Here is a 24,793-nt window from a genome sequence, read left to right on the forward strand (position 1 = left end):
ACATTTGGGATTACAATATGGCATGTAATTTGTGGGAGGACACAGAGACAAACCATGTTATTCTGTCCCTGGCCCCTCCCAAATCCCATGTCCTTTTCACATTTTGAAACACAATCATGCCTTCCCAATAGTCCCCCAAAGTCTTAACTCATTCCAGCATTAACTCAAAAGTCCGAAGATCAGTCTCATCTGAGACAAGGCAAGTTCCTCCTACCTGTGAGCCTATAAAGTCAAAAACAACTTAGTTACTTCCAAGATACCATGGGGGTACAGGAATTGGGTAAATACACCAATTTTACAAGGCAAAACTCAGCAAAAACAGAAGGGCTACAGACACCACACAAGTATAAAACCCAGCAGGGCAGTCATTAAATCTTAAAACTCCAAAATAATCTCCTTGGACTCCATGTTTCACATTCGGGCCACACTGATTCAAAGGGTGGGCCCTCAAGGCCTTGAGCACCTCTGACCCCATGGCTCTGTAGGGTATAGCTCCCTTGTCTGCTTACACCGACTGACATTAAGTGCTTGTGGCTTTTCCAGGTACATAGTGCAAGCTATTGATGGACATATGATTCTGGGGTCTGGAGAATGGTGGCGCTCCTCTCAAAGCTCCTCTATGAAGTGCCCCAGTGGGAACTCTGTGTGGAGGCTCCAACCCCACATTTGCTGTCCACATTGCCCTAGCAGAGATTTTCCATGAGGGCTCTATCCCTGCAGAAGACTGCTGCCTGGACATCTAGGCATTTCCTTACATCCTCTAAAAGCTAGGTGGAGTCTTCCAAGCCTCAATTCTTGCCCTCTACACACCCGCAGGCTTAACCCCACATGAAAGCTGCCCAGACTTCTGGCTTGCACCTTCTCAGGCAGCAGCCTGATATGAATTTAGGGCCCTTTTAGTCATGGCTGGAGCTGGAACAGCAGGGACACAGGGAGCTGTGTCCTGAGGTTTCACAGGACAGCAGGACCCTGCGTCTGGCAAAAAAAAAAAAAAAAAAAAAATTTTTCCTCTTAGGCCATTGGGCCTGTGATGAGAGGGGCTGCCTTGAAGGTCTCTGAAATGGTTTTTAGGCTTTTTCCCCACTGTCTTGGCTATTAACATTTGCCTTCTCTGCACTTTTGCACATTTTTACAGCTGGCATGAATTACTCCTCTGAAAATGAGTTTTTCTTTTCTTCCATGACCAGGCTGCAAATTTTCCACCCTTTTATGCCCTGCTTCTCTTTTAATTTAAGTTCCAGTTTCAGAGCATATCTTTGCTCATGCATATGACCACATGCTGTTAGAAGCATCCAGGTAACTTCTTGACTGCTTTGCTGCATAGAAATTTCTTCCATTAGATACTCTAAATTATCACTCTCAAGTTCAAAGTTCCACAGATCCTACAGGACAGGCACCATGCCACCAGTCTCTTTGCTAAAGCATAGCAAGAGTGACCTTTACTCCAGTTCCCAATAAGTTCCTCTTCTCCATCTGAGACCACCTCAGCCTGGGCTTCATTGTCCTTATCACTATCAACATTTTGATTACAACAATTTAACAAGTCTCTAGGAAGTCTCAAACTTTCCTTCATCTTGCTGTCTTCTTCTGAACCCTCCAAACCGTTCCTACCTCTGCCCATTACCCAGTTCCAAAGGTGCTTCCATATTTTTAGGTATGTTTATACCAATACTCCTCTCCCGGTACTATTTTCTGTATTGCTTGCATTGCTATAAATAACTACCTGAGACTGGATAATTTATAAAGAAAAAAACAGTTTAATTGACTCAGTTATGCAGGCTGTACAGGAATCATGGCTGGTAAAGCCTCAGGAAACTTAAAATCATGGTGGAAGGTGAAGGGGAAACTGGCACATCTTCATATGGTGGAACAGGTAAGGGGAAAGTGCTACACACTTTTAAAAAAACAGATCTCATGATAACTGACTCAGTATCATGAGAACAGAAAGGGGGAAGTCCACTGCTCTGATTCAATCACCTTCCACCAGACCCCTCCTCCTACAATGGGGTTTACAATTTAATATGCAATTTGGATGGGGACACAGAGTCAATATCACCCTGCTTCAATTTTATTGAATATTTTTAGATTTGTGATTTTACAGTTTTTATCAAATTTAAAAAAAAGTAAATGAATGTTATTTTTTCAATTTTTTTGTTATTCTTGCTCTCAGTCATATCCTACTGTGACTCCAGTTACATAGGTTTTATAGAGCCTAATATTACCTGATAAATGCTTTCTTTATTTTTTAATCTTTGAATTCACTAATCCTTTGTTCTGCAGAGTTCTATTCATTGGTAAGAACATCCAGTGAATAAAAACATGCATTTTTAAAATAATTTCTTTTTATATTTGTTTCCTTTTTCATATTACACTTCTCTTCTTTGTATCTTCATGTATTTAGTTGCATTCTTGAGCATATTTACGGTATGCTTTAAAGGATGTGAACTAGTTGAGCCCTATAATCAGGATGTGACCATTCTGGGGTTTGGACCACCACTTCAGCTCCATGAAATGTGAACATCTTCTAGCCTTGTATATTCTAAGAATTGCTCATTTTGGAGGAATCCAGTAGTTGATATTTGATTGGCCTTGTGTAATCTTAATCTGTAAGTGTATAATGTGTAATTCAGCTAAAACTCAAGAGATATCATGAAAATATTTGGAGTTATTTCTCCCTGAAGCTTCCTCCTCTCTAGTATTTTTCTCTACAAATTCTAGTGCCCTTGAATGTTAATGTTTGTCACCTTACTTCAGCAAGACTGCCTAACTAATGTACCTCCCATTGAATAATAAAATGCCTACATTCAGAAAGACGGTAATAATAAATATCACATAATTTAATTTCATTCAATACTTTCTGTTGTCTAATGCCTAAACAATGGACATTTTCTATGTTTTGCCTGTTTATTTCAATTGTTTAAGATGGGAGTATATGTTCTGCATTTGATATTTCTTCATAATTGATGCTTTGAAATTGTGCATAGGACCTTGTTTATTTATATTGGAGAAACTCTAGATTTTTTGTTTCTTCTGAAGAGGGTTAGTTTTGTGATGATATGCAGTTCATTTACTGCCTGGTCACCTTGAGCTTGTGTATACTTGGTTTTAAGTTTTGTTAAGATGCATTACTAGGAGCCTAGATTGTTATCCAAGGCCCTCTATCTTGGGAAGATTCACCATGCAAATTGTAGTTCTCCTTAGACCTTTTAAGGGCTTGGTATTATTGTCCAATTTATTAAAATCTTTGTCTCATTTCTCATATTTTATACAGTTTTCTGGGCACTTATAATGGGAGGGCTACTTCAGTATCAACTGTTGCAGGCTGAGCACCATAACTCATGCCTGTAATCCTAGCATTTTGGGAAGCCAAGTCAGGAGGATCTCTTGAACCCAAGAGTTCAAGACCAGGCTATTAACATTTGCCTTCAGGCAACAAGGTGAGACCCTGCCTCTATTAAAAGTGAAAATAATACTAAAATACAATGTTTAAAAGTCTAATATCAATTGTTCCATCATAGACAGAAATATAAATTAAGGCACAGGGTTTTGTGGTGGTTTGTTACGCAGTATTATTTTAGCAAGAGTGAACTAATTTCAGTTCCCATCCTATGTACTATCACAATACAATATATTTTGTGTACCAGAGTATAAATTAAATTACATTGTAACCAATTATTTTGTTATTTTATGATCCCTACTAGACTTTACACTCTAAGCGGGCAGACACTGTTTAAATTGCTCTCTATTACACCTCTACCAATTAGCACACTTTTGGCACAAAAATAAATCCTTAAAAATATGTGTTTTAATATTGAGAAATTAAAATGTTTTTGTCAGTTTAGGCAAAGAGTAGCAACCAAAACCTTACAATTGTATCTCCCATAATAGCACAGAATGCTTTAAATATTAGATTATTGAAAAAGAGGTCAGTGCTGACAGTTAACCTCACTGTTCTCCTTTATGAACAAAAGGAATTTGTCTCTCTCAGCCTTAGACCATTTCAAATTTGCATAATCAAAAACAGCATATTTAACACTTGCTGTTTCTAAAATAAAATCTCCACTTTTATATCAGTTATTCTGAAGATGTAAAATGACTTCTAAACCAAGCTGGACAGAGAGAGTATCTATTGACTTATGAAATTTGGACAAGGAAAAGACACAATGAAAATCTTTGAAAAGCATTATTATAATAGAAATATTATTTTGCGTGATATGACAAGCCAACATTTCTAATGTCCAGCTAGGTATGTTAGTAAACCTTTCTGAGTGTGTTTCTTTTCTGTAAATTCAAAGTGGTTGAGATGACATACAAGGTTCCTTTCACCTCTAAAATGCTGTGACTATTAAGACAGTTTAATTTATTGCTAGTAACAAGTAGCTAACCCTTTGGCTACATAATTCATTCTTATTAGAACATATCTTGAGGTTAGAATTTTTGCACTTGGCATAAAAATTTGTCCTTATAAAGATCATATTCAGCCTCCCTTTGGAGTAGAAATTATTTTCTAATTCAATGTTTATACCAGTTTTTTTTTATTTTAACTTTTATTTTAGATACAGGAGGTAACATGTGCAGATTTGTTACATAGGAGTATTGCGTGATACTAAGGTTTGGAATATGGATCCCATCACCAAGTTAGTAAGCATAGTACCTGATAGGTAGATTTTTAGCCCACCTTCCTCTCCCTTCACCCTCTAGTAGTCCACAGTGTCTACTGTTTCTACAGAACATGATTTCATTATTTTTATGCCTGCATAATATTTCATGGTATATATATGCTACATTTTCTTTAACCAATTTACCACTGATGGACACCTGGGGTTGATTCCATGTCTTTACTATTGTGAGTAGTGCTGTGATGAACATGCAAGTGTGTGTGTCTTTTTGGTAGAATGATTTATTTCCTTTGGGATATATAACCACTAATGGGATGGTTGTATCAAATGGTAGCTCTACTTTTAAGTCCTTTGCAGAATCTCCAGACTGCTCTATATAGTGGCTGGACTAATTTACATTTCTACCAACAGTGTATAAGCATTCCCTTTTCTCCACAGCCTCACCAGCATCTGCTGTTTTCTGACGTTTTAGTAATCATCATTCTGAGAGGTGTGAGATATCTCATTGCGGTTTTGATTTGCATTTCCCTGATGATGAGTAACGCTGAATGTTTTTTCATGTTTGTTGAACACTTGTATATCTTCTCTTGAAAAGTGTCTGTTCATGTCCTTTTCCCATTTTTTTAATGGGATTATCTGTTTTTCACATTTTGATGTGTTTAACCTGTCTACAGATTCTGGAAATTAGGCCTTTGACAAATGCATAGTTTGAATATCTTCTCCCATTTTATATTTCTCCCAAAATACTGGTATAAACATTAAAGAAGAAAATACTTTTTACTCAGTTGATAGTTTCTTTGGTTGCGAAGAAGCTCTTTAGTTTAAATAGGTCCCACTTGTCTATTTTTTGTTGCTTTTGGAGACTTAGCCAAACATTCTTTTCCAAGGCTGATGTCGAGAAGAGTATTTCCTAGGTTGTCTTCCAGGACTTTTGAAGTCTGAGGTCTTACATTTAATCCCTAATCCATTTTGAGTTAATTTTTGTATATGGTGAAAAATAGTGGTCCAGCTTCAATCTTCTGAATATGGCTAGCCAGTAATCCCAGCATAATTTATTGTATTGGGAGTCCCTTCCCCATTGTTTCTTTGAGTTGGCCTTGTCAAAGATCAGAGGTTTGTAGGTGTGGCTTTATTTCCAAATCTTCTATTCTATACCATTAGTCTATGTGTCTGCTGTTGGACCACTACCAAGCTGTATAGATTGCTGTGGCTTTATAGTATAGTCTGAGGTCAGGTAATGTGCTGCCTCCAGCTTTGCTCTTTTTGCTTAGGATTGCTTTGGTTGGTTTGGCTCTTTTTGTGGTTCCATATGAATTTTATAATCATTTTTTTCTAATTCTATGATAAATGCTATTAGTAGTTTGATAAAAATAATATTGAATCTGTAAATTGCTTGGGCAATATGGCCATTTTTATAATGCTGATTCTTTTGATATAGGAGCATTGAATGTTTTTCAATTTATTTGTGTCATATCTGATTTCTATCAGCAGTGTTTCATAGTTTTTGTTGTAGAGATCTTTCTCCTACTTGGTTAGCTGTATTCCTAGCTACTTCATTTTTTGGGGGCTACTGTAAGTGTAATCATGTTCTTGATTTTACTCTCTGCCCAGACATTGTTGGTATATAGAAGTGCTACTAATTTTTGTACATTGATTTTGTACCCTGAAACTTTATTAAAGTTGTTTTTCAATTCTAGGAGCTTTTTGGCAGAGTCTCCAGGATGTTTTAGGTAAAGAATCATATTGTCAGCAAAGAGAGATAGTTTGACTTTTTTTTTTTTTTTTTCCTATTTGGAGGCCTTTTATTTTTTTCTCTTCCCTGATTGCTCTAGCTATGAATTCCCGTACTATGTTGAATAGGAGTGGTGAGAGTGGGCACACTTGTATTGTCCTAGTTCTCAAGGGGAATGGTTTGAGCTTTTTGCCCATTCAATAAAATGTTGGTTTTGGGTTTGTCACATATGGCTCTTACTTATTTTGAGGTGTGTTCCTTTGACGAACAGTCTGTTGAGAGTTTTTAATCATGAGGGGATGTTGGGTATACTAGTATTTTTAAATTAATTTTATTATTCCTTAGGAAACCATTGTGGGTGTCAAGTAATTCATCCTAAATAAAATTTACAACACATCAATTGTTCTAGAAGAATATGAAAATCTTATCAAGGAAAATCTGTTTGCTCAGTGCTCTTATAGTTCTCAAATATAACACACCATTAAAAATTATATCACTAGCACAATATTTGTATTTTGCAAATCTAAAATTGAGCAGAGATTTTGATTGCTTGCAAAATAGCATTTTTTCTAATCAAAAGTTTGAGAAAATGGCTCCTTTTGTTATCTAAATTAATCAATATATGTCTGATAAATATATTAGTGGTAGAATTCTTGAAATAAGCAATATATTTCCAGTTTGACTTTCTTGATCCTTAGTATATTTTATTCTAACTTCGTAACGAATATAAAAAATGACATTATCCCTGGAAACTGCCTTAAATAGGAAGAAATAATTTGATGTAAATCTATATAACTACTTTTAAGGTTATATTTTGAGGTGATCTTAGCTAAAAGGAGATAGAGATGACAACAAAAATTTGCACTACTGTGATATATATGCTAATGATTTTTTAGACAGACAAATAATAATATACAAAATGCATTATAAATTCAAACCCTTTCTGGAAATATACTTTGTTTTTCTATTTTATCTAAATATTGTGCATCGGTACTACTTTGCCTTTATCTTTCTTTAGCTATAAATATACTCACATGCATGTATCTATCAAATTAACGTTTGAATTCGTAACTTATCACTGTGTGTTATGATTTTGTTTCTATAAGGTTAACTATTGTTTGCATCTACAAACTGCAAAGACCACAAAATGACATTTTTTCATTTTAAAATAATTCAAACTTACAAAAAAGGTGCAAAAAATAGTTTAAATATTACATCTTACATAAGCACAGAATAATTATCAAAAGGAGATAACTGATGTTGACACAATACTATTAACACATCTACAGGCCTCATTCAAATTTTACTAATTGTCCCGCTAATGTCATTTTTCTGGTCCAGGATTTTATTCAGGGTCCCACACCTTAAGTATAGTTATTTGTCTCTTTAGCTTCTTCCTATCTAGGAAAGTTTGTAATATTTTAAAATCTATCATAACCTTGAAACTTTTGAAAAATGCTGGTCTAACATGTCTTAGAATGCCTCTCAGTTTGAGTTTTTCTGGTAGTTATTCATGTTGAAATATGTATTTGGCAAAAATGTCACAAAATATATTGTGAGGCCTTCTTAGTGCATCTTATCTGGAGATACACAGTGCTGATACATCTCATTACAGAGGAAACCACCTTCAATTACTTGGTTGAGTTGACGGCCTCTAGGATTTTGAATTGTAAACTTAAAAATTTTCTATTTATGATCAAAAAGTATTTTATGAGAATATACTTGAAGAATATGTGGTTATCCTGTATATTACAATTTTTTTTCTATCTTTCAAAGAGGTATTTTTTAAATTGTGAATTTCTGTATTGATCATTTCACCTACTTTTATTAGTTAGAATTCTATGAAAAACTAACTTTTCTCTCCCATTTATTTATTATTCATTTATTTATTTATATCATTCTGGACTTATAGATATTTATTTTTTATATTTCATAATTTGTTCTTATGGTTAACATGAATTTTATTTCTCAGTTTATTCCAGATAGGCATTTGGATCTCTTCCCCATTGGCTAACATGCTCCTTTGATATCTTTTTTTTTTTTTTTTAAAGCATGTTCTTACATTTCTAGTTCTAGGAGAGCTTCTAGGATAATCTTTTAATTTTCCTTCTCAGGTCTTGCAGTCAACAATTTTCTTTAAGGAAATCATCTGTTTAAAAAGTATTTTTTTTTCGTGACTGACATTTAGAAAACAATATCTATGTCTTAACTGTGCTTGCTCATTGATACCGGTGTTTGTCTTTACTTTGAATCTCTCGCAGAAGAGAGGAGGAGAGAACATATGTGTGATAGACAGACACAAATATATATATTTTTCTATATCAGCATGTCTATGTGTATTTTAAACCATGTGTTCATACTGATACCTCCAATTTAAATTCAAAACTATACAGTTTACTAACCTTCTGCTTTTCCTATCTGTAGCTCTTCTCCAATAGTGAGAAATATGGCTTTTATTATTGATGATATTTAATTTGCTCAATCCTAGAATAAACATATATTAGTTTTAGAATTGAAGATCAATATCTCTGTGATAAACAAATTTCCAACTAAAGTACAATATTTGTATAGTTTTTTCTTGTACCTTAGAATTTATAGCCAAAATACTCTTCTGCATGATGAAAGAAAGCTTATCTTGTAAAAAAAAAAATTAAGCTGAAACCTGTAAGATAAATAGTTAATATATGAAAAGAGAAGAAGACAGTGTTCCAGGCAAGAGGAAAATGTGAGGTGGAGAGAAACTTTGTGAGTTTCAGAAACAAACGGTCAGTATAGACTTTGTGAATCTTTTTGCAGTTCAATAAATTATATGCCCTGTAGAGACAGGATCTCCTAGTAATACAGGTAGAAGTGTGACAGTGACATTAAGATCACATACATTGTTTTATTTGAGGAGTTACAAATCATTTTAGCTTCTTTCTCTTATAGACATTCCTAAAGTAGAAATAATATGAACATTGGAAGAATATTGCCAGTCTGTAACTGGGAAAAGCCAGTGGAACAGTCTCAAAATAAAAAAAAACAAATCTACCTACAAAACAGATCTTGTATTTGTCCACATTTCCTCCATACTCATTACCATCACCTTAATATCAATTTTTCAAGTGATCTTCCTGTTACTTATGATGTTATTCTGCTACCCTCAGACCTAGATAATTAGCAGAGTAGAAGTTAACTCCCTGATGCTTTTCCTTGTCATAAGCATGTCTTTTTAGCAACAATGTTTCAAATTATGGTATTTATTTACTTATGAGACGTGAGGCTAAACATTATTTGAGGCATCTAGAATAATAGGTTGAAATGCTTGAGAAAAATCAAATTATAATTCTATTGAAGGGCAGGAAGAGAAAATAATCAACTTTTAGATGGCAACTAACAAGTAATTAAAATAAACACATTAATAAACTTGAATTCCTCTTGTTAAAAAACTGTGAACAATCAAGTAAAGTTCTACTTTTTACTAAGCTTTTAACAGAAAAGTAAGTGATGTGCGGCTTTTGTATTCCTTTGTGCCTACTCCTACACCAACTCAATCCCTGAGTTAAATTCACTATCACAACTTTGTTGTAAACTATCATGGGTTGAGTCCAGATCTCCTGTAATTGCTTCATCTTTCATGCTAAATTCTGGTTCTCCTCTCATTGACAGGTAGGCATGTTGGTTCTAATTTTAAGAAGTAATATTGAGGCCAGGCGCGGTGGCTCACGCCTGTAATCCCAGCACTTTGGGAGGCCAAGGCGGGCAGATAACGAGGTCAGAAGATCGAGACCATCCTGGCTAACACGGTGAAACCCCGTCTCTACTAAAAATACAAAAAATTAGCCGGGCGAGGTGGCAGGGGCCTGTAGTCCCAGCTACGCGGGAGGCTGAGGCAGGAGAATGGCGTGAACCCCGGGGGGGCGGAGCCTGCAGTGAGCCGAGATCGCGCCACTACACTCCAGCCTGGGTGAAAGAGCGAGACTCCGTCTCAAAAAAAAAAAAAAGAAGTAATATTGAAGAAAAGGTTTTGAATTCAAGGATTCAGAGTAAATTATGCAAAACATTTTTCATAAATTCTGAGTCAAACAGGAGTGGGAACGAACATTAGAATGAATGATGACTAGTAATATTATTTTATGAAACACCTTGTTCTTAGCACTATGTAGGGAACGCCTCTCAACACGAAATAACACAGATTCCTTATAGTCAAGCATCGTTGACAGTTTCTGGTTATAGGGGTGTTTGAATCGCCTGTGCTTGTTTTTCTTTCCTTGCCTAATTTCTTACTTAAACAGAGTAATTACTGGTACTAGCTATGGCCATTTTAGTTTGCTGTCTTAATTATGCTTTGCAGAGGTAAAAATATAATTAACTGGAAAAAGTGTTAATGTATTCATATTTTCCATGCCAGAATTTTGAGGTGCAAGGACAAAGCCAATGGAAATATCCAACTGCTGCATAAACTGAGTATAGTCCAAGGACCTCAAAATAAAGTGTGTTTTTTATTGACCCTGCAGATAGATCTTTGTATAGTGAAGGTAAACACGCTCTTCTTAAAAGCATTCTACTGGAAATGAAGCTCTGTGTGTGTGTGTGCGTGAGCGTGCGTGTGTGTGTGAGTTGTGATTTGTGAGTTTTCTTGGGAGGGTGTAAAGGAAGATAATATGCGGGCATATATTTGGTGAAAGGAGGTTTTCCCTTTTATCTGTAAAGAAGGGGATCTCTCCTCGATAGTCTTTCTTTTGTTGAAACCCGTGGGGGCTACCTTGACTAAGAAAAATGGGGCTGAATGACATCTTAAATTGTTCCCGGAAGGCCTTGAGATGGCTTGTTCAAGCATCTTTGGGTCCCTCCAGACTCTTGTTACAAATTCAAATAGCACAAAACCCTTCAGATAATTTGCTGGTTGCTCCACAATTCCTTTTTTCCCCCCATAAAATTGCTGGTGATTATATTGGTTTAAAGAACGTGCTTAGAGAAAAATAATAATAACTGAATAAAAATGAAATTCTGTGGATTTTGATTTTAATGAATGGCACATAGAGATTATTTATTCTTTAAAAAAAAAGTTAATAGACACTTCAGATAATATATGGAAAATATATATTTTGTAAGTGAATCTGCAATTACACAATTAGTAAAACACATTGTAACGTAGTCCTTAACACATCAGATACCGTTTTTGTATCTCTTTATATTTTTCAATAGTCCATCTGATGTATTCTAAATTTATTATTGCTTTCATCAAGTTGAAAATGATTTTGAATAAGCATTTCTGTGCCCAAATAAATCGTAGGTCCTTGAACCTCCAAATGGTGATTGAAATAAAATAAAACTAGGCATTTAAGATTTTGGTTTCAATTTTCTGACTCAATCATGAAAGAAATATAACTTACATTTACATTTTTTAGATAGTGTTTAAATTTGCAATTTGCAATCCAACATAGAGGTAGTGTCATACAGAGAAAAGAATACTGAATTTGGAATCAGAGTTGATTTATGAACCGTCTCTACCATTTATTGCCTTTGGATAAGTTACTTACTTAAATTCTTTGGGTGACAGAGTCTCCTTTTGTAAAATGGCAATACTCCCTATTGCACAGGGTTATTGTGGCAATCAATGGCAGTGCACCTGAAAACATATTAGAAAACTTTTTAATGCTGTCAGAAAGTGGTAAAAGGACTTTATTTTTTCAGCATATGCATCTTTAGGAAAGCTGTAACATAGATACATTCTAAGATTTTTAAGCACGGTAGGTAAAAATGCATGAGCAGGCCTGGAATTTCTGCTTTATTTATTAGGGGATTCTAAAGTAAGAAATAATGTGGTCAACTCTACTCGTAAGTGCTAATGGCAAATGTCGTGGCAGTCACAAATGGTCTATGCTACCAAAAGGGTTCACATCTATGAAATATTTTAATCAGGCGGTATCTGGTTCATCTAAGATAACTGAATGCTAGAAAAACAATCAAATGAATAAAAATATATTTAAAATCTGAGGCATTCACACTATTTACATTTCAAAGTAAAAATGGTTCTATTTCACTATTTCATCCCCCAATCATTTTCTGAGAATTTGGCTTATGTTCTAAGGATAGCTCCATTATCATTGTTGTTGCTATTAATCAGGATAGAGTATCGGTCACATAAGAAATATATTTATGGATAAAAATTACCTTAATTAAGCTGTGGCACCATTAAACAAATGAATCCCTATAGGGATTATGTAGGTAATTCCACACTTGAAATACTCCTATATTACGAAGAAGCTTGGTTTTTGTTTTGTTCTTGCTTTATGTTTTTAGAGTATTTTGTGTTAGTTCTCCACTTTTTAAATTATAGCTTTTACTTCATCTTCATATGCTCTGAGCATTTAGGGGAAAAATCATATCACATACATTCTGGAATTGTCATTCAAATCCTGCCTCTGTTACTGACTAGCTGTGAGACACCGGTCAATTCTTTCAAGCTTGCTGGGATTCAATGTCCTCATCTGTGTGAATAGAGGATTTGAGTCAATAATCTTCCCAGGACTGCCAGAGTCAAAGTGATTATTACCTCTGTTTCACTGCAGTTGAAACTGATGCTCAAGAATAAAGTTCTTCATCCACTAGCCCATTTACTTCCCAACAGTGGAATTTAGAGAGATTTGTAACAGCTTTTTGTATTTTCCTTCTGATGTCTCTATTAGCATCTTTTTTGAATGTTAACAAAAATATAAGCTCATATGGAGACTCTTTTTATTAGCTTTGTTTATGTAATTGTCTCAATGAAAACATTCTTGCAAAATAGAAAATGAATTATCATTAATTCCAAGAATCAAATTTATGAAACATTTCATATATATTGTAATTAAGCAAGGTAGGTGGTTTTGTTCTCAGCTTGAAAGTGAAAGAAAATAATTTTCAAGAGTTGTTAGGTTGTGTTTATTTTACTAGAATGTGAAAATTATTAGTTGTCCCTGATATCAAAGCATTGGAAGATATATAAGACTTCAACCCAGATCTGTATGGAGGTTATGTATATATTGTATCATAAAATTTCTCCTAAGAAATTGGGTCAATAATATGTTCTATAAACTATGACTGTAATTTGTAGTTGGATTTTAGAACTCCCATCCCATCCATCTCCCTCATTTGCCCCTAAGTTTTCTACTTGACATCATTCATTACTTTTTTCATTTTCCAGGGACCTTATGTCAGCCATATAATGCCTAGTAGAAACAAAAAAGAATTACTTGACATACCTAGTAACCACTAAAATGTAGCGAAACATGAAATTTCAGAGTGGTTAAGTGCAATGAAGATGGTATTTTTGCATTTGAATTTAGGTTCCAAGGCTTATTAGGTTTGTGGTCTTTATAAGTTAGATGAACTCTCTAAGCCTTAATAACTTTGTTTGTACAGTGTTGATAATACGAATAGCATCAGACTTCATGTTTGGTGGTTTGATGAAATTAGTTAACTTTTCATGAGAAAATATTAGATACAAAGAGGTAGGTAATAATCTCAGGCATTCTGATATCACTGGAAGCATAAATTTTTAAAATATTCCACCTAATTTGAGCTTTCCATATTTATCTGAATGACAATTTATGCATTTGGTGATTCATATGATTTCTAAATTCTTCCCCTTCCTTTAGTTTCCTGACTTTGACCTTCTCTGATACCGTAGCCATACTTTAAACACTGATCTCAAAATCTCTGATCCCAAATTGTAATCATACCTATACCTGCATTGACTCACTTTATAGCATGAGTTTGGAGTTCTCAGTGTTTGGACTATATCCAATATCTTACTGACCTAGCCATGATTTCCATGAAAGAAATGCTTGAGCCATTTCCTTTATGCCATTTAGTTTTATCATATTGATTCCATCATAACTGCACAGAACTCTAGAAAACTGGGCCTGTGAGTTTACATTTGGATGAGAGAGATTGGAAGTAAAATCCAGGACAAAGGCTGCTTCTCAGTCGATATCCTGAACCGTTGTTCAAAACGTGGGGAATGACAGTACAATCTGCTGAGTTAACAGAAATTTCATCTACAAGATGGTGCACAGTGCTTATTTTTGTGGGTTCACCATCTTGAACAAAAATATTAGGTGTTATATTTTCACTGAATGAATATAATAATAGCTTTGTTAAACGACTTATTTAATGTCATGTGTTGTAATCTGTCATATTTTGTATTTCAAACTTGATTATGTTTTGGACATTTAGTGTCATGTGCATGTGTGTGTGTACTCAGTTCCACAGTATAAGGATCTAACCCATATTACAAAAGAAAATATAGACCTGCAAAATTCGAGGGGAGGATGAGTGACATATATACTACAAGAAAAAAAGACTACTGTATTTCTGTATTTTGCCACAAGTGGAACAACAAGGATATATATTGACTATTGTGAAACAATCATTCAGTGTAAAGGAATATGGGTTAATTTGTATATTCTTCATATGCTTAATTTATAATTAAGTCTGTTGAATAAACAGGGTGTGTACTTTGTGCTTCCTTCATAATGCTCTCACAAGGTTTCTATAAGTTCTCTTCACAGTTATCATTTAGATATGATTGACAACCTAGATTAGACCAGCAGTAGCTACAGTTGAAAACAGAGTAGAGACATAGGTGTTATAGGCATCAAGTGCAAAGAGGATATATGATACAGCAGGAATGGCAACCATAGAAATGCAGCCAGTGGTTAATGTATGTTGGACCTGATCAAGCATGATCTCATTTATTACACTTTCATTAGATCAAGTATTGCTGGGTGTTGTGCAACATAACATCTTGGTAGATCAGATGTCACCTGATTAGACATCTGAAGTCACATGATACCTTAATAGACCATGGAAAGCTTTCCATTTTTGTCTAAGTCCAAATAAGCCAGAAACTGCTGCTCCATAGAATAGTTAGCTGTAAAGAATGATGTAGAGTTTCTCCAAAATCCTGTGCTGTTATTACTCAATATAGCCCTGGAAAAGGCTCCACACAACACCCCTATTAATCATAGACCCTTCAAAAGCCATTATTGCCTCCTGGGTCAATATGGTTCATGTACTGGAATAACTTACCCAGAAGCCAAGACCTATTACTAAGAATTTTCTTGCTTTGAGCCCTGCTTAAATGTGACAATCTTTTGGGTTTCTTGGTAAATGAGCTTGAATAGCATGTCCATAAAGGGTATACAGTCCTTCAGATCCAAACAGGTTCACTAAGCATGGTGCTATTTTTCACCTTAGATGATATAGCTATAAAATATATGTATAATATTTATATATTATATATATATACAGACATTTTTAAAGAAATTTTATCAATGTGGAAAACCATTAATTTTCTCTGTATTTATTTTCCACCCTTCGGTACACATATGTCTTATCAATATATCTAGGCTAGTTATTACTTCTGTTTATCAGCTCCAATATATATGAAACGATCAATCTAATGAATACATATAATATGAGGAATGGAAAAGGGATCAATTTCCCTGTGGGATAGATTATGATGTAGTTGATACAGCTCTGTGGTAAGAAAATGAAGCTGTATTACTGGATGTGCCAGCTACATGCAAACTGTTTCTGGTGTCCTTACTAAAATGCAGAAAATAAACAACACATTCACAGATCAATACCTGAATATCAGGTGCCAGGGTATGTGCTCATTTGCTCCATCAAAGAAATTACATCTGGAGCAGCAGTTGAAATTGAAGTTTCCACAGGATTAAGTTTACAATAACCCACTTTCTCTAAGATCCATTTATCTTTGGCACAAGAAAATAAGCAAGTGGAATTGGGGTGTGATTGAAATCACTAACCCTACATAATTCAAGTTTGTGATTGTGGAACTAATCTCATAGTCTTTCTAGGAAAACAACATGTCCTTTTTTGACATACAGTTTTATATTTTGCTGTCAGATAACCAGTGTGGGGTTTCTGCCAGTTGCTGAGTTTGTCTCTTTCAACTATGCATGTAAGAATTGAGAAAATAATTATACCAAGGGTTTGGAGTTTCACTGTTCCCACTGTGAGATGGACCTGAGGCAACTCCATTAATTACTTGACTCTCATTACACCCTGCACTGAGGTTGGACCACAGTGGCAATTTTATTTTCAGGAATTAGTGTTAGTTCAGGTCAATTTGTAAAAGAATCTCTGAAAGTCTGGTTATTTGCCCTTTACCAACTCAAAATAACTCTACTATATAATGAAGATTCACTGGAGAAAAACTAGAAGGAAGATTTATAAAATATATTTTTGACAGGATTTCCCTGTACTTTTTTCAAAGGGACTCATCTTCCCTTTTTTAGTAAGGGTATGACTATGTAAACTGATTCAAGCCTGGAAAATAATCAAGGGGCCAGAAGTCTCTACTCTGGCCATTAAGATAAGATTTGTGTTCACTAGACCATGAGTTTCCAAGTTAAAAATAATTAATAGACTGACCACTGATTTCAGTCCCAAGGACACCATAATAAATTAGCCAGAATAAAAAATCTCTGTAGTTCTATGCTGCCAGTTACAGTAACCATTACAAAATTTGTATTTGGCAGTTAAATGCAAGCTACCTTCCTCCTTCAACTCCAGGAATTCATTTGATGACAAGCATTTCTACTGTCACTCCTGGCCTGTAAAGAACAGCTATTGCGGAGTTCTTTAAGAATGCTAGTGCTCCACTTACCACTGTATGCTTTAAAGCTTCAGTGAAAAGATTGTCCTCCTCCAAGACACAAAGTTAGGGGTTGAGTAAGCAGATGTTTCCTAATATATTCATGTATTAATCCATTCTCATGCTGCTATAAAGAAATACCCAAGACTGGGTAATTTATAAAAGAAAGAGGTTTAATTGACTCACAGTTCTGCATTGCTGGGGAGGCTTCAGGAAACTTACAATCATGGTGGGAGGCAAAGGAGAAGCAGGGCAGCAAAATGGAGAGTGCAAGCAGGGAAAATGCCAGACGCTTATGAAACCATTAGATCTCCTGAGACTCGCTCATTTTCACAAGAACAGCATGGGGGAAACCACCCCATGATTCAATTACCTCCAACTTGTCCCTCCTTTGACACGTGAGGTTACGGGAATTACAATTCAAGGTGAGATTTGGGTGGGACACAAAGCCAAACCATATCAATCCACCTCAGGATCTCAATCTCAATATGCCTGTGGATACTTTCCTACAAAATAGGACTGTCTAAAAACTTCTCGCAATGATGGAGTTATTTTATATCTATGTTATTTACTGTGGTGGCCACTACTTAGAAAAGACTTGTAAGTCCTTATAATATGGCGAATACAATAAACAAATGAATTTAACTTAATTCGCATTAATTAAAATAACCACATGTATCCAATACCATCACATTGAAAAGCACAGATATACAGGTTAGTAAGAAAGTTCTGGCATCACAACTTCATTTGTCATCAATTATATTTTTTTCTGTGTTTGAGCAGCCAACCAAGCAAACCGCTATAGGTCACCCAGCTACTTGAGCAAAGACACTGAAATCAGACACTTATTAGTGCAATTATATCAACAACATTAGTTTGAGCTAAGATTTTCTTAATCCTGATCCAGCATGCTTAGAATCCATTATGTCTTTGAATCTAGTTAAATCAAGAAGCCAATTCCAGATTCCAATAATTAAAGTTCTATTTTCTGGGGACCACTTCTTTTGCTATAATAATAACTGTTTTAGTCAGACTCCAGTCAGGGAACCAGGATCACAGGGTCACTGTGAGTGTTACATAATGACACATTTATTTATAAGAATTAGTTTTTACAGAATTGTTTAAAGAGCTCTGGGAGGAGAAGTTGGAGATTCAGAAAAAGAGTAACTAACCTGATCTCCTTAAGCACAGGCTTGGATTGACAGAACTTCCCAGGAAATCTAATGAGCTAAGCTCATTCAGCTACTGAAATGGGACTGGGTAGGGTGGACTTTGAAGAGGTGTATGAGAAGCTGTTGACTTTGGCTGACTCCATCTCTGTGGATCTGCATGCAAATGTCTGATTGTGGAATTGGGGCCATTGTTCATCAGCAAGGCCAAAAAATGGGTAGATGAGCTGGACACGAGCACAGAAGTGAAAGGATAGGCTAGGACCTGGTGAGAGCCCTTTGCATCTGACTGTCATGATATCTGGTAGTGAAAACCTGAGATTAATGACCACTGCTTTATCCATATCATCCACATCTTATGGTAGCTTCTATTTTGGCCAACTCCAAAATGAGAACATACAGGGTAATTATTCTGGAACATACAGTTCCAAACTTAACCAAGTTGACATTGGTAAAATACAGCACACTTCCAAATTTTATTATATACTTCTCAGATTAGCGACAATGTATCAGAAACAATATCTGTCCCAGAGTTTGGATGAGTAATTAATGGCAGTGATAGAATTTGAGGAAGGATCATGAGAGTGCAGTGTTAAAAACAGCAGGTCAGGTTTTCCTTTAAGATCATTGATATGCCACAGCTGTCTGCTCCCTGCTATGATGAGGGAGACAATACACAGTCTCTGTGTTGAAGAATTATGCCACCCTAATGGCACCTTCTAATAAACTAATACCACTAGTCTGAAAATGCTTTACAAACTCATGATTATCGATATCACCTCCTATAGCCATATTTTTCCTTAAACTCTCTTACTATAGCTTATTGGATTAGATATGTACCCTTAGTCAAGTTAGGCTAATGGCAGTCTCTCTTCTGGGTGATTGCAGTTAGGACCAAGAGAGGATGTGTCATTTTCCCTGTGAATTGAAAACTCGAGAGCTGTTAGACATCATGATTTGTCCTGTGGGCCAGAATAGCAAAGTAAATCAATCTAGCCTGAGTATGAGAAAAACAGGTCTAAAACTGATTTGCTGTGAGATGCAATGTCCAGAGAAAAAGAAATATTTTTCATCACTTATTCTCTAACTTTACTTTTTTGAGGTTTATTTCTGCTATGACTTCATGAAAAACTCCCTTTTTGTTGTTTTTATTTGTTTGTTTCTCAAATAACTCCCCTGATGTGCTTAAGCCTAGTTTGAATTTATTTACATTAAAAATGTCCTAATATTGGACCCATATTTGAATAGCTCCAGATAGCAATACAACCTAGGAAGTAACCAGGAAATAATTCATCAATTTATTTCTTTTCTAGTGGGTTGGACAACAATATCTATTTCTCAGGATTGCCTGCGTATTATGGCTTCATGAAGATGGGTGATAAATGTTAAATACCAAAAAAAAGCAGGATTAAAATATTCCATGTCAGTCAGTCAAAGTAACGTAGTAGCTAAAACAGCCCATTCTACAGACAGATTGGTTTGGTCCACATCCTAATTCCTCCTTATGACATATGAAACCTTAGACAACTACTCTTTGGTTCTTATTTCTCTTACATGTAAAACGAGGATGATAATAGCACTAATAAGATAGGGAGGTTGCTTTAATTGCTTGAGTTAATATATGTAACATATAAAATATATATTTTAACATTTAATATATGTTAAATAGTATTATTACTATCAATTATAGAAATCTGTGCCCCCAATATGAGAGTATTTTTCATATTTGGTGGAATAAATTTATTAATTTTGATATAGTACCATTATTAGAAAACTGTATATGCATGCGGTTTCAGGCTCAGTATTTCACAAGAGATGATGGCATTTCTTGAGTTGGACAAAAGCTACTTTTTTATATTTCTTATGCTGGTTGCCAGTAATTTTCCTGCAAAGATAAAATCATAAATCCCTTCCTGGATCATAAGTCCCAATTATGCTGATATAAAAGTATTTGAAGATAGGAGAATATAAACAATCATTTTCCAGTTTGTTTACTGGACTGACCATGTTCCTATGTTATCAATATTATATTGATATAATGCTTTAAATCTTTGATATTATCAAGTAAATTGTAGCAGATGGAAAAGCAGAAGGATTAGCAGCTAACCCTAAAAAGGACAAAATAGAGAGAGGGCAGTTTATTTCAAAGACATGTCATAGTAGGTGTCAAAGGAGAATTATATAGAAGCAGTGTATGATCTTTGGGTAGTTACATATAAGTCACATGTATGCAGAATAAACAGAAGCAATGAAATATTCACTCAAGACAACATAGTTAGATATTTACATTGCTTGAAAAATAATATCTGTACTATATCTGAAGTGATTTGACAGTTTGTTTTTAATTCTCTGTAGTCTAGAAACTAGTGATGCTTCTAAATTCAATGATACACAGTCATTTTTCCATAACTCTGTTTTCCCATAAGCTAGTAATGTAGGTATGTCATATGTCTGTAAATACTTCTAAGTTAGACTGACTTACTCAACAAAAGGCTTTTGTTATTTGTTGTAGTCCTACATTTCTATGTGCTTCTACAAACCCTATATTTTTACTGTGGCTTTGTCAATAACTCCATTTAAGTACTTAGCCGTCTTCTCTCTAGAAATGATAAAGTCTGAGAGACGTTATGAAAGGAAAGAACAGGTTAGCTCAGAATTATATATTTCAATTGTTTTCTAGAAACTCTAAAAGCAATGATGCACTTTTCATTTCCACAATACACTTTTGCAAGACTCCTCTCCCATATGGGTCCTAGAGTCAATTTCCAGAAGTAGAAGGAGCTTTGGAGATTACATTAGAATTAAAAAACTGAGGCTGGAGTTTGGACCTGATTTAACACAAATCAGACAGCTGTGACTAACCCCAGGCTTCTAGTTCCCATTCTGTGCCCTATTGTCACTGTTTTTTATTTTATTGCCTTGTCAATAATTAACCAAATTTGTTCACTTGCGATGGTATATTTAGAAAGATAAAGAAAAAATATTCATTGATGTTATGCTGCTAACAAGTTTTCATTTAAATTGATGAGCTCATGGCTGCTTAATGCTGAAGGCTAGAAGTTCAGGATAAAGCTGTTAACAATGTTTATTTCAATCAGAGACCTCTCCTTCGTTTATAGATTGGGCATCCTTTTCTTTTTCTTTTCTTTTCTTTCTTTTTTTTTTTTTTTTTTTGTCATCAGATGCTCCAGATGCTCTTTCCTCCATATTTATCTGTGTTCTAATCTCCTTTTCTTATAAGGACAATAGCTGTCTTAGGACCCACTTTAGCAACTTCATTTAAACTTTACCTCCTAAAAATCTATGCTCAAATATGGTTACTTTCTGAGGTACTAGGGGTTAGAACTTCAATGTATACATATTGAAGAACACAATCTGATATGACCTTCCCTTTAAGGAAATTTCTTCATTGTTGCACATAGTAGTGATACTTACATTCTATTGATTAGAATTTAGTCATATGACTATACATATGCAGCCATATGACTGACTATACAGATTTCTATTTCAAAGAAAGAATAAACCGTTGTTAAAGTATGAACAAAAATTTCAATCATACTTATTTTGAAAAAAATCACAATTAGAACTAAGAGCATGGTCACCAGTCTACAAAGAGCTTGCATACCTTATATGCCTATGAGAACCTTGGTTGCAAGAAAAACGTCTCTAATTTATTTAGAAAATAAAGGGTTGTGATCATATAGTGGTCAAGTACATTGCACTGTGAAAAATAAAGGGATTTTCTTGTCAGTATATGGGGGAAATCCAAAAAGCAAAGGAAAAATGAAAGATTCTGGCCTCAGAGAATGATATCTGAGAAGGTTTAGGAATGTAGATAGACATAACTGAGAATGAGTTCTCATTAGTTCAATATGCCACAAGTTGGATTGATCTGACCCAAGGTTTTCAATATATTCAAAATTCAAATTTCTAGGTTAAAAATTCTGATTGTATAGAACATGAAAGACATCTATGTCTAAGTGAAGGGATGGCTGGAGACATTGAGAAAAGCAACACAAATGAATGCAATAATGGGTTACATAAGAAAACAAGGATTATTAATGCAAAATCAATATACTAAATATTCTGTCACCGGGGGCCTGGGATAGAGGAAATGGATGCTGGATGGGAACAAATATAAACTTACAAAATCACCACCCAAATCTAGAGATTCCAAAGTATGTATCTCTATAAACATGAGATAACCTAATACTAAATCAAAATGTAAATGACCATTAGAATGAAACATGGCACATATATACCATGGAATACTATGCAGCCATTAAAAAGGATGAGTTCATGTCCTTTGCAGGGTCATGGATGCAGCTGGAAACCATCATTCTCAGCAAACTAACACAGGAACACAAAACCAAACACCACATATTCTCACTCATAAGTGGGAGTTGAACAATGAGAACACATGGACACAGGGAGGGGAACATCACACACTGGGGGCCTGTTGGGGGGTGGGGGGGCTAGGGGAGGGATAGCATTAGGAGAAATACCTAATGTAGATAATGGGTTAATGGGTGCAGCAAACCACCATGGCACGTGTATGCCTATGTAACAAACCTGCACGTTCTGCACATGTATCCCAGAACTTAAAGTATAATTTAAAAAAATGAAAAATGAAGCTGATGAGAAAAGGAATTTAAACTTTGATCTGAGACTAATGAATGGGAACTAGATGCAAGAAAATAAAAATTATATTAAATGAATTTATAATTAAGTGCTTTTATTTAAATCAAAACATGCAAACATAAAGTACATTAATCAAATATACTAAAATATTTTGAAAGTTATAAATATAATTAAATGTGTAGTGTTGAGTCAAAGAGATTATTTCTAAGATATATAAAACCTATAAAATAAAAATAAATGGATTTACAGGGTAAAAAAAGAAAAGTCTATACAGTGATCAAACTGTATACTCCAACCTCGTTAAAATTCTATCTGACAAATCTAAAGTTTTTTTCCCCAGAGATCAAGTTTTATTTTATTCCTTTTTAAAATTTTATAATTTTTTTGATATTTTTCAACATTTTTATTTTTCGTTTTTTTTTTTTTTTTTTTTTACTATTTTATATCACTCGAAGTCTGTGATTTTATTAGTATTCAGTTTTGGTGTCATGTATTCTACGGATTTGGACAAATGCATCATATGTGTCCACAATTACAGTATCACACACAGTATTTTCATTTCCCTAAAATCTACCACACTCTGCCTGTTCATCCCTCACTACCCCCTAATCTGTGGCAACCACGGATCTTTTTACTGTCTCCATAGTTTTACTTTTCCCTGAGTGTCAATAGTTGGAGTAATAGAGTACGTAGCTATTTCAAATTGTCTTCTTTCACTTAATAATATCTATTTAAGTTGTCTCCATGTCTTTTTATATCTTCATAGCCCATTTCTTTTTAGCACTGAAGAATATGATGATGTAGATACACTATCATTTATCCAGTCATCAACTGAAGAACACGTTGGTTGATTCCAAGTTATGGCAATTATGCATAAAGCTGCTATAAGTATCCATGTGCTAATTTTTGTGTGGACATACATTTTCAACTCTTTTGATTAAATAGCAAGGAGTATAACTGCTGGTTTATATGTAAAAGTGTGTTTACTTTTGTAAGAAACTATCGAGTTAACTACCAAAGTGGCAGGACTATTTTGCATTCTGACCAGTAATAAATAAGAATTCCTGCTACTCTACATCCTTAGCAGCATTTGGCATTGTCATTGGTCTGAATTTTGGCCTTTCTAAATGGTGCATAGTGGTCTCTCACTGTTTTAATCTTCATTTCTCTGATGACATATGTCAAGGAACATCTTTTCATATGCTTATTTGCCATCTGTATACCTTCTCCGGCGAGGTGTTTTAAGGACTTCAGCCCATTTTTTAATCAGATTATCTTTTTGAATTTTAGGGGAGTTTTTTCTCATATTTTGGATAACAGTTGTTTATATATCTTTTGTAAATATTTTCTCTTAGTTTGTGACTTGTCTTTGATTCGTTTGACATTGTCTTTTGAAGAGAAGAAAATTTCAATTTAAATGAAATCCAGCTTATAAATATTTCTTCCATGGATTCTGTCTTTGGTGTCATATCCAAAAAGTCATCACCAAACCCAAGGTCATCTAGATTTTCTCCTATGTTATTTTCTTGGTATTTTATAGGCTTACACTTTAAATTTAGGTCTGCCGTTCATTTTGTGTGTGTGTGTGTGTGTGTGTATGTGTGTGTGTGTGCGCGTTTGAAGTATATGAAGTCCATGTTTAGACTCTTTTTTTTTTGCATGTGAATATCTAGTTGTTCCAATGCCATTTTTTGAAAAGACTATCTTTTCTCTGTTCTTTCGCCTTTGCTTTTTTTGTCAAAAATCAGCTGGCGATTTTATGTTTGTTTATTTATGGACCCTTTATTCTTTTCTATTCATCCATATGTCTATACTTTCACCAATATCACACTGTCTTGACTACTGTTGTTTTATAGAAATTCTTAAAGTTGAGTAATGTTGGTACTCCAACTTTGTTCTTCCTTTATAATATTGTGTTAGCTATTCTAAATATTTTTCCTATCTATACATTAAATTCCCAATACCTGCACTAATACTTTGT

This window comes from Pan troglodytes, chromosome 9 (assembly GCF_028858775.2).
Source record: "Pan troglodytes isolate AG18354 chromosome 9, NHGRI_mPanTro3-v2.0_pri, whole genome shotgun sequence".
In the NCBI taxonomy this organism is placed as follows: Eukaryota; Metazoa; Chordata; class Mammalia; order Primates; family Hominidae; genus Pan; species Pan troglodytes.